The 13,072-nt window shown below is 35.6% G+C and overlaps 1 pseudogene; it reads left to right on the top strand.

Moving 5' to 3' along the window:
• The first annotated feature begins 6,209 nt into the window (after nucleotides 1-6,209).
• On the top strand, nucleotides 6,210-10,986 carry LOC104219320 (enolase-like; annotated as a pseudogene).
• The last annotated feature ends 2,086 nt before the right edge of the window (nucleotides 10,987-13,072 follow it).

The following is a 13,072-nucleotide window of genomic DNA, read 5'->3' as shown; positions in this document are numbered from 1 at the left end:
AATATTGAGGCCGAGAGCCTAGTTGATTACATTGATATTGAGGTCGAGAGCCTGGTTGATTACATTGATATTGAGGCTGAGAGCCTGGGTGATTATACTGAGATTGATATGAGGCCGAGGGCCAAGATTTGATGCCACGAGATGGCTTGATATTGCGCTTGGGCTGTAGGAGCCCCTCCGGAGTCTGTACACACCCCCAGTGAGCGTCGTCGACGATAAATAAATATGGATGGCTCGGGCTGCACGCCGCAGTGGGTACCAGAGGGTACCGTCATATGCATTGCATTGCACTCATGCATTTAATCTTTATCTGCATTATCTGCCATAATAATTATGTGCTCTTATTTCATTGACTGGTTGCTTTATACTGTTCTAAGCCTGAGGGGCTGATATTGTTCTGAGATACTTAGCCCGAGGGGCAGATTTCTACTTATTATTTTGATACTGAGCCCGAGGAGCAGATTTCTAATTATTATTTTGATACTGAGCCCGAGGGGCAGATTTCTACTTATTATTTTGATACTGAGCTCGAGGGGCAGATTTCTAGTTATTATTTTGATACTGAGCCCGAGGGGCAGATTTTTACTTGTTGTTTTGATATTGAGCCCGAGGGGCAGATTTCTACTCGTCATTTTACTGCCAAATTACCTGTTTTACTGGTTTAAAAGAAATTTCACATGATGTTTCACTGAATTGTTATTTTAAATGATTTCATTGCTTCTGTATAGAATGTTGTGTGCCTTAACGTGTATTCTTACCTTCAATCATTATTTATATTTATTACTCACTGGGTCGGAGTACTCACATTACTCCCTGCACGATGTGTGCAGGTACAGGTATTCCTGAGGCATTAAGCGAGTTTTCTGTTGTTCAGTTTTCATCGGAGTTATTAAGGTAGCTGCATGGCGTTCGCAGCCTTGATCTCTCCCCTCTATCTCTATCTTTTATTCCGCATTCTTCTTAGATAGACTTGTAATAGGTAGATATTCTGTATTAGAGGCTCATATTCGTGACACCGGATTCTATTGGGCTATGGTGTGGTATTTTAGTTGAATTTCCGCAGATTTTTATTATTAATTATACACTTGAAAGTGATGACTTAGTAAATTCTCTGTGATATTTAGCTATAATCTGAATAAGAATTTGAGATAATATTGTTGAATGGTCGGGCTTGTCTAGCAGTGTGTTGGGCACCATCATGACCGGGGTTGGGGTCGTGACATGTTCCAGGCATCATAAGGTTGGGAAACTTGTCGCTCGCTAGGTAAGTGAGACTTTAAGCTTTGATGCTTGCTTTTCTAAAACCCGTTTTAAAAATATGTTTTCTCTGCCTGGTCCATGTGTTGGGACAAGCGTGCGCTTGGCAGAATCGGTGGTCTTAGACTAGCCGCAAATATATTATTTTATAAAAAAAATATTTTTATAAGTTGTTTGATGAGTTTGATACGGCTGTGCGCCATGATATTTAGTTTAATATGGTTGTGCGACATGATATTGAGTTTGATACGGCTGTGCGCCATGATATTGAGTTTGATACGGCTGTGAGCCATGTTGTTGAGTTTGAGACGGCTGTGCGTCGTGATGTTGAGTTCGATAGTTTGATACGGCTGTGAGCCATGGGATTGAGTTGATACGGCTGTGAGCCATGATATATTTGGGGCATTGTGTATGCTTCAGTGAACATTGTGTATGCTCCGTTACATATTTCGAGGCATTGTGGTGTCATTGTGGACTTACAGAGGTATTGGTTAATTACTTTCACTGCAGTTATAACAAGCTCTTAGTGTGTAGTGGGTTGAGATATGTGTGTTCTTGTTAGTTAATTGTTATTAACTCTGTTGATACCTATATATTGTGTTATTATATAATTATTGTATTTAGTATATTGTTCTTGTTGTGGTGTATTTGTATTTTCCAACACTTATCTCAAAGGTATTAAAAGTACGGGTCGAGGATCTTACTGGGTTATATTTACGTATAATTCACTCCTTACCTGCATGTCCATGCAGATACTATTGGTAAAGACAAAGCTAGTAGCTGACGAGTTCTCTAGAGTTGACTCAGATATTGAGGCGAGCCATCACATTGTTCGTGGAGGCTACCAAAAGAGTCTTTATCATTTATTCATATGATATCATTTGTAATCCTCTTAGATGCTCTATGGTCTAGTGTAGGATTTTGGCTAGAGTGTTCTTGTTCAGTTTTTAGTTGTTATTATTCATAAATATTTATGGAACAATTTGGGGTATTAATCATTTGCATTTAATTATCAAATTGTTGGAACTTACATTTATTTTGGTTGAGTTTGAATAAATGTAGAATATATGATATAAGTTGGTGCGCCTAGCGGGTAGTGTTAGCTGGGTTCCAGTCACGTCTAAAAGATATTTTGGGATGTGACATTTTTCTTTAGGATTAGCATTCTTTACTAACGTGTGTGGCTTTCTTTTACGTTTAGGCCTCTTTAGGTTTGACTTCTTCGGAATATTTCATCCTATTTTTAGTTCCCTATCAACATGAGTTTAAGGTGTAAAACAAGCTAACTCTTCGAGATATTTAATGTTCTATAGATATTGACGTTCGTTTTTTACTTTTTTTCTTATCGATATCTGTTTTTTTCTTCAAATTATTAGATTTCTCAGCTTTTTATAACAACATATATTTAGCAAATTTATATGAGTAATTATTGATCGATTATTTAATATTCTTGTGCAATCGAAGGAAGACTCATGTGGAGCCTGTGATTGAGACTTAGTGCCGATTACGATGAGATTTTAAAGGCAAGTTTTTTCCGAAGTTTGTTTTTAATTTATATTGTTTCTATTTATGTTGTCAAGATTTTAATTACATGTTTGTACATATCATATGTTTAAGTTAATATTTTTTTGCCAGAACCATATTTATCAGGAAACAAGTAGTGATTTCTTTGCAAAATTAGCTATTGTATGTTTTGATTTAATTTTTCATAAATATCAACCACGGTTTTCAAGTATATGGAACGATAGAATTTACTAATATTAGACATGGTTACAAAACTACAAAGACAGGCTTCAAAATCCAAAATTTGTAGGAAAAAATATTTAGGGTTTGAACTTAACTAGTATTAATAGTAGAATTTTTTAAATATAAATCCCACTTAAACAAATACAATGCAGAGCTGAATTATTGATATATATTTCTAATTCCGATTTCAAGTCGTTCTCTTGGAATAAATAAATTATTCCATCAAATAATAAATGAGTAAATAATTTGAGTTGGGGCTATGAGGACTTTTGTAGAACAAAACAAAAATATTGGTTATCGAGTTTGCTAAATAGAATCAACATTCATCATTTCAAGAAACTTAAGCTACTTTTTAAATTTTTATTTTATAACTCAATAGATAATTTTTAAAAATATTTATAACTTTTAAAAAATTATTACTCATCGACATAGGATACACATACAACGTGCGTTATCTATATCTATACTTTAGCTCATCTTTTTGCCGTTCAAAAATAGCTGTTAGATTGGACAAATTTGTAAACATACAATTTAATTAATATACTACTAATATTTAGGACTAATTTGAAATCAACTAAAATTTAGGTTATTAAATGTTTTTCTTATTTGAATTATATACAAACTCCTAATATTTAGGATAATATGTAAAATTAACTATAATATATACCCTTCCTTTTAATTTGTATACACCTTAACGTGAGACAATTTAATATTTTTTTGAATTAAATCGAAGTTGCTTTTAAAAAGTTTCAATTCAAAATTAAATGTGAACTGACTATTGACACACAAAAATTAAAACACTATATTTGTGAATCTGATATTCATATGCATGAACCCATATTTTCACTCATATGCTAGGATTGAATTCTAAATCTGTTTTTAACATGCATGAACTCTTCTATAAAAAGACTACTTTTGGATGCATAATTATGTCCTTGTACAGAGAATGAAAGCCCTCTTAAAAATAAAAATAAAAACTTAAATTAATTAAAATTTAGCCATTTATACTTTTGCAAAAAAACAATTCCCATAATATTTGTTATTGATCAATAAATAGAGTAATTTGTATTTTGCTTGACAGCAAAAAATAGACATTGTGTGTCAGTAAGCACATCTTGTTTTTATTTTTTTGCAATTAAACTTAAAACATTACTTTACCAAAAAAATCAAAAGGAGCATTCTTGTTGAAACTAAAAAAAAAGTATGGGAATTTGTAAACTTGAAGTAATCGAATTATGAAACTGGAATAAATTTAGTCAACATACTGATTGAGATGATTGAAAACTCTACGAATTAAGTTTCTTTCTTGGCTTAGCTAAATAAGAATAATAATTATCATTTTAGGAATTTATGATTTTTTTAAAAGCATGAAGGTCCTTAGCGAGATGTCGTTCGTCTTTTTCACCCTTTAAACATTAATCTCACATTAGACAAAATAGTCATTTTATTTTCCTAATATTTAGGATTTCGAAATCAACTAAATCTTGTATTAAATTTTTCCCTTTTTTAGAACTATGTAATATAATAAAAAAAAATATATACTCCAATATTAATAGTACACGAAAATCACATATTTTTCACATATTTTTAGGCTAATCACATAATTTTAGGCTAAATTTTTTTATTTGGCTAAAAATAATAAAGTTTTAGTTAATCTTTTTTTGAATTTTACCTAAAAATAAAGATTTATACATTTGAAATAAATAGTCAAGGCATCTAAAAAGTTATAAAAAATACATAGTTTAAAATTAATTATTTTGGCTATAATTTTTTATATAGCTCTAAATTATGGTGCGCTCTCTCTCTCTATATATATATATATATATAGAGAGAGAGAGAGAAAGAGAGATTTTACCTGAAAAAAGTAAAAATACACTATGCACTTGTAATATAATGATTCCCTTACTAGTTCAACATGGTGCAGGTACAATATGCATTATGCAACAGTTCAAAAAAATACTATCATTTAAATGCACGACTTGTCTTGTCCAACTGAAAAGGCTTGTACACACTTGTACCATAATGTTTTCTTTAAATTCATCATCTTTATTGTTAGCGGAAACGTAAAAGAAAGAACACAAGATTTAACGTGGTTCGGATCAAAATAATCTTACGTCCACCAGAGAACAATTGCCCTTTTAATATTAACAAAGGAAGGGGAGATTTCCCAATTACACTTAAGAGAATTTCTCTCTTAACTCTCTACTCACTACAATGTATTGTATTGTTTTGGGATGATTTCTACAAGTGAAGGAGTGCATCTATTTATAGAGGTAAAGACCTCTTCTTGATGTCATTGGTGACATCAAACTACCTCCTCTTGATATCATGGGTGACATCAAAGGAGGAAGCTTCCTACTAGCATCCACACCAACTCTTTCCACCAACTCTTCCTATTGGCATGCCATTGTTGACTAAACATAAACCAACATTTTCAGCATGCCATTGTTAACTAAACATAAACCAACATTTTCATTTATATATTTTGAAGATATTGAATTCAACTATTGTATTAATGTAATAACATTTATTTTGATCATTTGAACAAATATCGCATTTGGTTCAACATCAATTGTTATTTTTCAATAATTTTTTTAACACATTTTATACGAAGTGACGTGATATACACGTGCAACGCACGTACATTAAAACTAGTTGTATAATAAGCAAATCGGTGACTTAAAATGTTATTATGTATCTAAATTATTTCGGTATTCTTTTTCCTTTAAATAATCTCTCTCTATATATAATGTTTTATTCATACTTTAACTACTATCAAATATTAAAAACAGAAAATTGTGCGGTTGGTGTCCATGCTTATTAAGAGCTTATCACGCCACTTAGTACTTTCACTTCTTAAAATGCTAATCCATTTTAAATTGAAACACTATAATATTAGAATCATCAAAGTTGACAAACAAGAAATAAATAGAAAGGCTAAAAACATGACCTTTAAGCTAGGTTCCACATTTTCGACACTCAATTGTAGTACAACTTAACCTATATTAAATTATTATAATGAAATGAGAAATCATAAAAATAAAAAATAAATTCCAAATTTACACCCATCCAACGGCTCTAATGTTTTTTCTCCCCATTGATCGAACGGCTCTAGTTCGACCAGGTTTTCGCCACACAAGTATAAATACATACATGGGATGTATGGCTTCTCAGAAACTCAAACGACTCTTTTTACGCACCTCTCTTTGAACCTTTCTTTCTTCTATCTCTTCTTCAGTAAACAGATCCGAATTCCGAAGCTCATATCATGGCAACTATCAAATCCCTTAAGGCTCGTCAGATCTTCGATAGCCGTGGTAATCCTACGGTTGAGGTTCGTTCTCTCTACACTTCATCCCTTTTCAATGCTTCCCAATTCCCATGCATGCTAAAAGTTTCTATTGACAAAATGGTTAGGATAATTGATTTTTATGCTTGGATATGTGTGTGTAGGTTGATGTCCATTTGTCAAATGGTGTGTGAGCTAGAGCTGCTGTTCCTAGTGGTGCATCCACTGGTAAGGATAATACTTCTGTCTCATGCATTTTACTCTTTAGCTGTGAGATTGGGTTATATAGAGTAAATTTTTGTAATGACGGTGATGTACAGACCAATTTACGTGCATCTCAACTATTCTATCGACTATCTACACAGATACCTGATAACTCTGCCCACAAAGGCTTACGCAGATGGGAAGAATCACCTCGTGTTTTTTTGACTATCGGTTGGGATTATATTTGAACTGGGACCACATGATTGGGTTAGAGTATATTCAACCCATTGATTATGGTATTTTGGATGGAAATGGGCCCGTATAGAGCATAATGGATATAGAGAATTCATATAGCTAGCCCACCCCAACTAGTTTGGAATGGAGGTTTAGTTTTATTTACTGATTATGTTATTAGTGTCATTGAAATGAGAGTTTCTACTTGCTAGATAATTTTGTGGGATTCTTTCCATCCAACGCTATTGATTTTACCTTTTTTGTTGTGATTGTTTGTTTGGATATGCTGATGATAGAAGTTACCGCCCTTTTGTCTTCTTTAGTGGGTGCATTGTGCTAGTAGCAGTACTTTAAGTGACGCTTCAGGAGAGTTAAACCATCCATTGTGTAAAATAATGAATTGCTAGGCAATTATCATAACAAGGTATTCGGTGGTATAGTCGAGGTCCCTAAAAGCAGGCCCGGACACCACCATTATCGAGAAGGGGGGAAAAGGAATTGCATGACTTGATGTATTCCCAGCAGCTTAATTTTCTTACCATTGTTGTTCTTGCATCTTTTTAAGATGGGTGAAAGATAATCCTCTTGAGCGACATTGATCCTAGAATCACAGTAGTTCACTTTGGATGGGAGTACAAATTTTGCTTACCTCATTTCTGCTTTAGACAATGTTTAATTTCTTGATGTTTTTTGTCCCTTTCTTCTTTTACTCTCTTGAATTCAGTCGCTTACTTCCTTTAATAGGAATATATGAGGCCCTCGAATTGAGAGATGGAGGCTCTGACTACCTGGGAAAGGGTGTTTCAAAGGTAGGTATTACATTGCGAATTAAGTGCCTGTTTTGTGATTATGTGGTTAACTGCCGATTACTCATTTGCCTTGTTATTCTCTTGTAGGCTGTTAACAATGTCAACTCAATTATTGCTCCATCTCTCGTTGGCAAGGTTTGATTTCTCCACTGACTTCCTTTCTGTATGGAGTATCTCAGTGTAAACATTGTTCATGATTCAATGCTTAGGTGAAGGGAACTCCGTAGTGCTATATTGTACGGATAATGTATTTGATACGCAAGCTACTATTGTTCTGCAGGACCCAACAGACCAGACTGGTATTGATAACTTTATGGTTCATCAGCTTGATGGAACTCAAAATGAGTGGGGTTGGTGCAAGCAGAAGGTATTCGAGTGAATAAGATTTAAGCATTAGCTTCACTTGCTATTTTCAAAAGGTCACCAATCACCAATTTACCTGCATTTACGTTTTTCCAGCTTGGCGCAAATGCCATCCTTGCTGTGTCACTTGCAGTGTGCAAAGCTGGCGCTGCTGTCAAGAACATTCCGCTTTATAAGGTATATATTGCCTAATGAAGTTCATGGATTCTAATGCTCATTGTGCCCGTAATCAACGCCTTAAGTCTGCAAATGGAGCCTCAATAAGCAAGATTGAGACCCTAAGGACCTCCAATTCCTTATCCAACATGGGACTCTATATTTTTAATTTGTCATTCCCGTTTACATGGACAAGTACTTCAATTGAAGTTCATTTTAACTGATAAGATCTCTAGCTCACTATGTTTCTCCTGGATAGTGAGTAATTGCGGGGGGAAAGGGGGTAAATGTCTTCTTTTTTTCTTGTTTTCTTACTGATTCTGCAATTAGGGGTTTACCTGCGATTGGATTCATCTCTGATCATGAGTTACAAACGATTTGAACTACCTATTTGCAGCATATTGCTGACCTAGCCGGTAACAAGAAGTTGGTATTGCCTGTTCCTGCTTTCAATGTGATCAATGGTGGATCCCATGCTGGAAACAAACTTGCTATGCAGGCATGTTATATTTCTGTGTTGATAATGTAGTTAAATCTTTTTAGGTAATAAGATTCTCATTTGTAGTTATCTGCAGGAATTTATGATTCTTCCAGTTGGAGCTTCTAGTTTCAAGGAGGCTATGAAGATGGGTTGTGAAGTGTATCATCATTTGAAGGTTTGACACAGTTGTCCAGCTTCTATTACCTTCACAATTTTTTTTATCAAACAGTCCATTGACAATATATGCAAGGTGTCTAGAAAGATGGTGGTATTTTCTTTTATTGATTAGCTCTATTCAGGCTAGCAATGGAGTATTAACATTGTCCCAAAAAGTTCCTTATCCTCATTGATCTGGATCTTCCTGAAAACAAACTTCTATTTATAGGCTGTGATTAAGAAAAAGTATGGACAAGATGCCACAAATGTTGGTGATGAGGGTGGTTTCGCTCCTAATATCCAGGTGAATATATTCTTATGCTGGTTATGACATTCTGTTGAATGTTTACCTTCCTTCTTTCACATATTATTGTTTCTAAAATTCAGGAGAACAAGGAGGGCCTTGAATTGCTCAAGACAGCCATTGATAAAGCAGGTTATACTGGAAAAGTGAGTTCTCAATTCCTTCTTGAGCCCCCAACCGACCCAGCCCTCCCCCTCCTCCTCTTCCTCCTCCTCCTCCTCCTCCTTGTTTTTGCAAATGCTGCTACGTAAGTGGAAGCTAAAATTATTTTCTATTTAGGTTGTAATTGGCATGGATGTTGCCGCATCTGAATTCTATGGAAAGGACAAAACTTATGATCTGAACTTCAAAGAAGAGGTAAGTTCTTGCCGGCAAGGCCCTACATCATTTTTGAATATTTATGTGCAAAAATGAACATGTTAGACCTAACCTTTTTTGGTGAAAAAATGTCTTATTAATACCCTCATTGTGCATTCACAAAGATATTATCAGCTTTAGTCAGTGCTATATCCACTAACTGGAAGGGAATAACTAATAGATATGCAAAGGACGAGATAGAAGAGACTTAGCATTGTTTACTGAGGTGATTTATAGTCAATTCTCAACTTGAACTGACATTTGCTCTCTTTTTTTTTTTTTTTTATCTTTGCAGAACAATAATGGCTCACAAAAGATCTCAGGTGACCAGCTCAAAGATTTGTACAAGTCATTCGTGTCTGAGTACCCTATTGTTTCAATTGAAGATCCATTCGACCAAGATGACTGGGAGACCTATGCTAAGCTCACTGCTGAGATTGGGGAGAAAGTTCAGATCGTGGGAGATGACCTCCTTGTTACCAATCCTAAGGTAAGATTGAAGTGTCTTACAGCAACTTGATGCTTCCTTGCTTAGAGCTGTGTGCTTCCATTGAAAATGAAATGTTTAAGTGTACTTCTTTCTTGTGCCTGTTGAGCTACTTTCTGTAGGCTTTTTAAGACTTAATTATTTGTTCGTTATGTATGTGCAGAGGGTTGCTAAGGCAATCGAGGGGAAGACTTGCAATGCGCTTCTTCTTAAGGTATCATTGAATGATCTATGGCAGCCTTGTTGTCCACATTTCGTCTTTGACTTGGAGATTATACTGCATCATTTCTTGCTCATTTCATGTGCAGGTTAACCAAATTGGAAGTGTGACCGAGAGTATTGAAGCTGTAAAAATGTCTAAGCGCGCTGGTTGGGGGGTGATGACCAGTCACCGTAGGTGAGGAGATTATCATTCTCTGAAATGGGCTTAGAAACTTAATTAAACATGCTTGTTATATATATGAAACTTGTTAATGAACTTATGTTATTTGCTCAGTGGAGAGACAGAGGATACCTTCATCGCTGATCTTGCTGTGGGTTTATCAACTGTAAGTTTGTTAGCAAGACATTCTAGATTTGTGTTGTCTGTATTTCAATTTGTTATTCCCTGGTATTGATTATTATTTTCCTGGAAATTTTCAGGGACAAATCAAGACTGGAGCTCCCTGCAGGTCGGAGCGTCTCGCAAAGTATAACCAGGTAGTAATTATCCCATTAACTATTTCCCTCCACCAAATTGCATTTATGGAATTGTACAGCACTTCTTTCCGCATACTCTTTGCACCAGCAGTTCTGATTTTTGATTCTTTTCACACAGCTTTTGAGAATTGAAGAGGAACTTGGGTCAGACGCCATTTATGCTGGAGCAAGCTTTCGTGTACCTGTTGAGCCCTACTAAACTTGATCTGGTACTGTGAGATGTAGGCACTCTTCGGCTGAATTAATCGACATGCATATGATTAATCATAGATGGTCTATGACCATCTTTTTTCAACAATTTTTTGTTCTGATGTTTAACAGAGCTGAACTGAGAAACAGTTCCTACGGGCTATGACCATGTTTCATTTTTGGCTGCTGGTTCTGTAACGGGAAATGCAGATCGAAGTATTATTTAATTGATGTTCTGATGGTTTTGATGTTGCATACCTTGGCTTCAAAGTTTGATTTGCTATATTAAATACAGTGTCGATAAGCAATTTGACCTCTCTAGTGTTATAGCTCTCTTTAGCAAATCGATCAAGAAACGAGCTCATGCCGCATAAGATTACTCCATCTGCAATTCAAATGATGAATTAAAAAAAGAGAAAAAGAAAATCTACACTCTTACAATTGCATCACTGCATGTGTTGTTAATGTCTGTGTTGCTCCGACTCTTCAAAAATGTCATCTTGTGTATGTCGGATCTTCCAAAAGTAGTGCATGTTTGGAGAATCCGACACGGGTGTGATAACATTTTGAAGAGTCTGCGCAACATTGGCCAATCTCGTATCGGATCTTCCAAAAATAGTGTATGTTTGGAGGATCCGACACACGTGCGACAATATTTTAGAGAGTCAGCACAACATTGGCCAATGCTCATTTCCAATGCATTCTCAGGACTGTTGACATTCATCAATTAGGGCTTGGAGGGGTTATATTGATGACTTGTAATTGTTAGCACCTTTGATCAAGGAATCGCTGCTTAAAATTTGCCATAATCAGTAGGGGGTGGGGGGAGAGGGGATGGCATGGCCCTCTAAAGTCCAAACTTCACTTTAAAGAGCGGGGTACCCTTTAGGCCTGAGTTCAAATTTTTGGCTAATTACTGTTAGACATTTATTTTTGTCAGTTAACATACGACAAAATTCTATCATGATTCACAAGCCAACGAAAAATTTAAGTTACGATGGCAATTGAGATTGCAAGTCCATTCACAATCGTTTAAGAAACGAGATCTTTACTAGTAGTATTTCGGAGAGGAAATTCTACAGATTTCTGGTATTTACTTTTATGGATATACTTTTCTATTAAGTCAATATAGTATATGTTTTGCAATACTTGAGCAAATCAACAATTTACGATCTATTGAAATATCATTAGGTGGGTAATTTTTTCCAGAGTACATGATAATGATTCCTTTTCGTTAATCTAACAGCAAACTTACATTTATCTACACTTTCGAGTTTTAAGTTTAACCAAATTTTAAATAGAAACGAGTTAAAAAATAATTAAATTTATGTAATGTACTTAGAATGAAAAGTGAAATCCAAGGAAATGAACAAGACTTTATTGATCAACACTTCAATGATTGCAACATGAACAATGGCTAAATTACGTAATGAACGTAGAAATGATGAATAGAGAGAGGTTAGAGAGAAGAAGAAGAGAGTTGTCACGACCCAATTCCTCGAACCCGGTCGTGATGGCACCTCTCGTGAAGACAGGGCCAGCTAGATCAAAACAGACCACCTCTTTTAAATAGTTAAATACCATAAGTAGTTCTAAAACATGATATATTAACCATGATTTGCGGAATTAACGATAACAACAGTAGAAACCATTCCGACACAGCCCAAACCGGGGTGTCACAAGTTATGAGCAACTAAGAAGTCCGGATACAAGTCTACTGAACACTAAATCCGATACAATAGTTCTAAAAACATGAAAATGATAAGATAAGGGAGGCACGGGGGCTGCGGACGTCAACAACTACCTCGTAGTCTCCGAAAACACTGTCTGGACTGGGAGGATCAGCACTCAGGAGCGGACTCTGCGATGCCTGAATCTGCACACATGGTGTAGGGAGTAATGTGAGTACCCGACTTAGTGAGTAATAATTATAAATAATGGCTGAAAGTATGAAAACACGTAAAGACACAAAGCAGTTCCATATCAAGCAGTAAAATCACTTGAAGCAGTAAATCAGTGAAGAAATCAAATGATATCCCTTTTTGAAACAAGTAAAACAGGTAATTTAACAGGTAAATAACAAGTAGAAATCTGCCCCTTGGGCACGGTATCAATCGCTCATAACAGTATCAGCCCCTCGGGCTCACTCTCAAATCATAATGGGTACCCGCGCTCACTGTGGGTGTGCAGACTCCGGAGGGGCCCCTTACGGCCCAAGCGCTATATCAAAGCCATCTCGTGGCATCATCACTCGGCACTCGGCCTCACATCACTCGGCACTCGGCCTCACATCACTCAACATATCCTCATATATGGCCCTCGGCCTCACTCAGTCCGAAAA

This window comes from Nicotiana sylvestris, chromosome 12 (assembly GCF_000393655.2).
Source record: "Nicotiana sylvestris chromosome 12, ASM39365v2, whole genome shotgun sequence".
In the NCBI taxonomy this organism is placed as follows: Eukaryota; Viridiplantae; Streptophyta; class Magnoliopsida; order Solanales; family Solanaceae; genus Nicotiana; species Nicotiana sylvestris.
The sequence above is the reverse complement of the archived record's forward strand: the minus strand, read 5'-3'. Positions and strand labels throughout refer to the sequence as shown.